This window comes from Arachis duranensis, chromosome 4 (assembly GCF_000817695.3).
Source record: "Arachis duranensis cultivar V14167 chromosome 4, aradu.V14167.gnm2.J7QH, whole genome shotgun sequence".
Lineage (NCBI taxonomy): Eukaryota > Viridiplantae > Streptophyta > Magnoliopsida > Fabales > Fabaceae > Arachis > Arachis duranensis.
The window spans coordinates 85,588,628-85,592,263 of NC_029775.3; the positions used below are offsets into that span (position 1 = coordinate 85,588,628).

At 36.1% G+C, this 3,636-nt stretch overlaps 1 non-coding gene across 1 annotated transcript; it reads right to left on the reverse strand.

Annotated features, from left to right (window-relative positions):
• Positions 1 to 1,961: 1,961 nt before the first annotated feature.
• LOC127747219 (small nucleolar RNA R71) lies at positions 1,962 to 2,069 on the reverse strand. Its single transcript, XR_008009022.1, has one exon. It is a non-coding gene; the product is annotated as a small nucleolar RNA R71 (small nucleolar RNA).
• Positions 2,070 to 3,636: the final 1,567 nt, after the last annotated feature.

Below are 3,636 nucleotides of genomic sequence, written 5' to 3' on the forward strand. Positions count from 1 at the left end.
TCATCACCAAAGCTGATTGATTTTCATCAATTTAGCTCTTGAATGTAATGTCCTGCTAAAGCTTGGCTAGCCATGTCTAATCTTTTTAGACTAAAACTTTAGACTAACATTGCATGATTCCTGGAATTCTCATTAAAAATTTTGAATCTCTTTATTTTCTTTTCCATATAATTTTCGAAAAAGCACAAAAAAATTTATAAAATCATAAAATCAAAAATAATTTTATGTTTCTTGTTTGAGTCTAGTGTCTAATTTTAAGTTTGGTGTCAATTGCATGTCTTTATTCTCCTAATTTTTGAAAATTACATGCACTATGTTCTTCATTGATCTTCAAGTTGTTCTTGATGATTTCCTTGCTCTGATCTTTAAATTCTCTTGTCTTGTGTGTTTTGTTGTCTCTCATATGCATTCTCAATTTGTTAGTGTCAATAGTATACAAACTTCTAAGTTTGGTGTCTTGCATGCATTGTTTATTTGATCTTAGTTTCATTTTGATTATTCATCATCATTAAAAATTCAAAAAAAAAAATTAATTTGTGTCTTTTTAAGTCAATAATACAGAGAATTGAAGATTCAGAACATGCAGCAGAGGAATTACACAGAAAAAGCTGAGCGTTCAAAACGCCCAGTGAGGAAGGAAAACTGGCGTTTAAACGCCAGCCAGGGTACCTGGCTGGGCGTTTAACACCCAAAAGGGTAGCATTTTGGGCGTTAAACGCCAGAATGGATATTTAACGCCAGGATGGCACAAGAGGGAAGATTTTGTTTTTAATTCAATTTTTTTTCAAGTTTTCATAATTTTTCAAAATCAAATCTTTTTCAAATCATATCTTTTCAATCATATATTTTCAAAATCAATTTCTTTCCATTTTCAAAAATACTTGCTAATAATTAATGATTTGATTCAACATTTCAAGTGTGTTGCCTTTTCTGTTGAGAAAGGTTTAATGTCTGAATCATATCTTTTAAATTTCTTGTTAGCCAAGTCATTAATTTTAAAAATTAAATCTTTTTAAATTGTTTTTCAATCATATCTTTTCAATCATATCTCTTTAAAACCATAACTTTTCAATCATATCTTCTTAATCACATCTTTTTCAAAATAGTTTTCAATCATATTCTTTTGATTTCTAATTTCAAAATCTTTTTCAAAAATCACTTTATTTCTTTCTCAATCTTAGTTTTCGAAAATCATTTTAAAATCTTTTACTTTATTTTCAAAAATTCTTCCCCTCTTCTCACATCCTTCTATTTATGGACTAACACTCCTCCTCAATGCACAATTCGAACTTTATCCCTCTTGATAAGTTCGAATTTTTCTACCTCCTCCTTCTATTCTTCTTTTCCTCTAACACCTCAAGGAATATCTACCCTGTGACATAGAGGATTCCATATTTTCTTGTTCTCTTCTCTTTCATATGAGCAGGAGTAAAGACAAAAGCATTCTTGTTGAGGCTGACCCTGAACCTGAAAGGACCTTAAAGTGGAAGCTAAGAGAAGCTAAAGCACTACTCTCTGTAGAGGACCTAACAGAAATCTTCAAACAAGAAGAAGACATGGCAGCCAAAAACAACAACAATGCCAACAATGCAAGGAAGGTGCTGGGTGACTTTACTACACCTACTCCCGACTTCTATGGGAGAAGCATCTCTATCCCTGCCATTGGAGCAAACAACTTTGAGCTTAAGCCTCAATTAGTTTCCCTAATGCAACAGAATTGCAAGTTTCATGGACTTCCATTGGAAGATCCTCATCAGTTTTTAGCTGAATTCTTGCAAATTTGTGACACTGTCAAGACCAATGGGGTTGACCCTGAGGTCTACAGACTTATGCTATTCCCTTTTGTTGTAAGAGACAGAGCTAGGATATGGTTGGACTCACAATCTAAAGAAAGCCTGAACTCTTGGGAAAAGTTAGTCAATGCCTTCTTGGCAAAGTTCTTTCCACCTCAAAAATTAAGTAAGCTTAGAGTGAAAGTCCAAACCTTCAAACAGAAGGAAGGTGAATCCCTCTATGAAGCTTGGGAAAGATACAAACAATTGATCAGAAAGTGTCCTTCTGACATGCTTTCTGAATGGAGCATCATAGGTATCTTCTATGATGGTCTGTCTGAACTGTCCAAGATGTCATTGGGTAGCTCTACTGGAGGATCTCTTTATCTGAAGAAGACGCCTGCAGAAGCTCAAGAACTCATTGAAATGGTTGTAAATAACCAATTCATGTACATTTCTGAAAGGAATCCTGTGAACAATGGGACGAATCAGAAGAAATGAGTTCTTGAGATTGATACTCTGAATGCCATATTGGCTCAGAATAACTGTCAAAAGATGTCTAATACAATAGTAACTTATCCTATTTATACTAGACTAGCTACTAGGGTTTACATGAGTAAGTAATTGATGCATAAATTCACTTCCGGGGCCCACTTGGTGTATGCTTGGGCTGAGCTTGATCAATCCACGAGCTGAGGCGTTTATTGGAGTTGAACTCCAAGTTATAGCGTGTTTTGGGCGTTCAACTCCGGATCATGACGTTTTTCTGGCGTTTAACTCCAGACAGCAGCATGTACTTGGCGTTCAATGCCAAGTTATATATTGCTGGAAAGCTCTGGATGTCTAATTTCCAACGCCATTGAGAACGCGCCAATTGGAGTTCTGTAGCTCCAGAAAATCCATTTCGAGTGCAGGGAGGTCAGATTCTAACAGCATCAGCAGTCCTTTTGTCAGCCTTTTTCAGAGTTTTGCTCAAGTCCCTCAATTTCAGCCAGAATTTACCTGAAATCACAGAAAAACACACAAACTCATAGTAAAGTCCAGAAATGTGAATTTAACATAAAAACTAATGAAAACATCCCTAAAAGTAGCTCAAACTTACTAAAAACTACCTAAAAACAATGCCAAAAAGCGTATAAATTATCCGCTCATCAGAATTCTTCTACCTCTTCCTTCTATTTTTCTTTGCCTCTGACACCTCAAGGAATATCTATACTGTGACATAGAGGATTCCATATTTTCTTGTTCTCTTCTCTTTCATATGAGCAGGAGCAAAGACAAAAGCATTCTTGTTGAGGCTGACCCTGAACCTGAAAGGACCTTGAAGCAAAAGCTAAGAGAAGCTAAAGCATAATTCTCTGTAGAGGACCTAACAGAAATCTTCAAACAAGAAGAAGATATGACAGCCGAAAATAACAACAATGCCAACAATGCAAGGAAGGTGCTGGGTGACTTTACTGCACCTACTCCCGACTTCTATGGGAGAAGCATCTCTATCCCTGCCATTGGAGCAAACAATTTTGAGCTTAAGCCTTAATTAGTTTCTCTAATGCAACAGAATTGTAAGTTTCATGGACTTCCATTGGAAGATCCTCATCAGTTTTTAGCTGAGTTCTTGCAAATCTGTGACACTGTCAATACTAATGGGGTTGACCCTGAGGTCTACAGACTTGTGCTATTTCCTTTTGCTGTAAGAGACAAAGCTAGGATATGGTTGGACTCACAACCTAAAGAAAGCCTGAACTCTTGGGAAAATCTAGTCAATGTCTTCTTGGCAAAGTTTTTTCCACCTCAAAAATTGAGTAAGCTTAGAGTGGAAGTCCAAACCTTCAGACAGAAGGAAGGTGAATCTCTCTATGAAGCT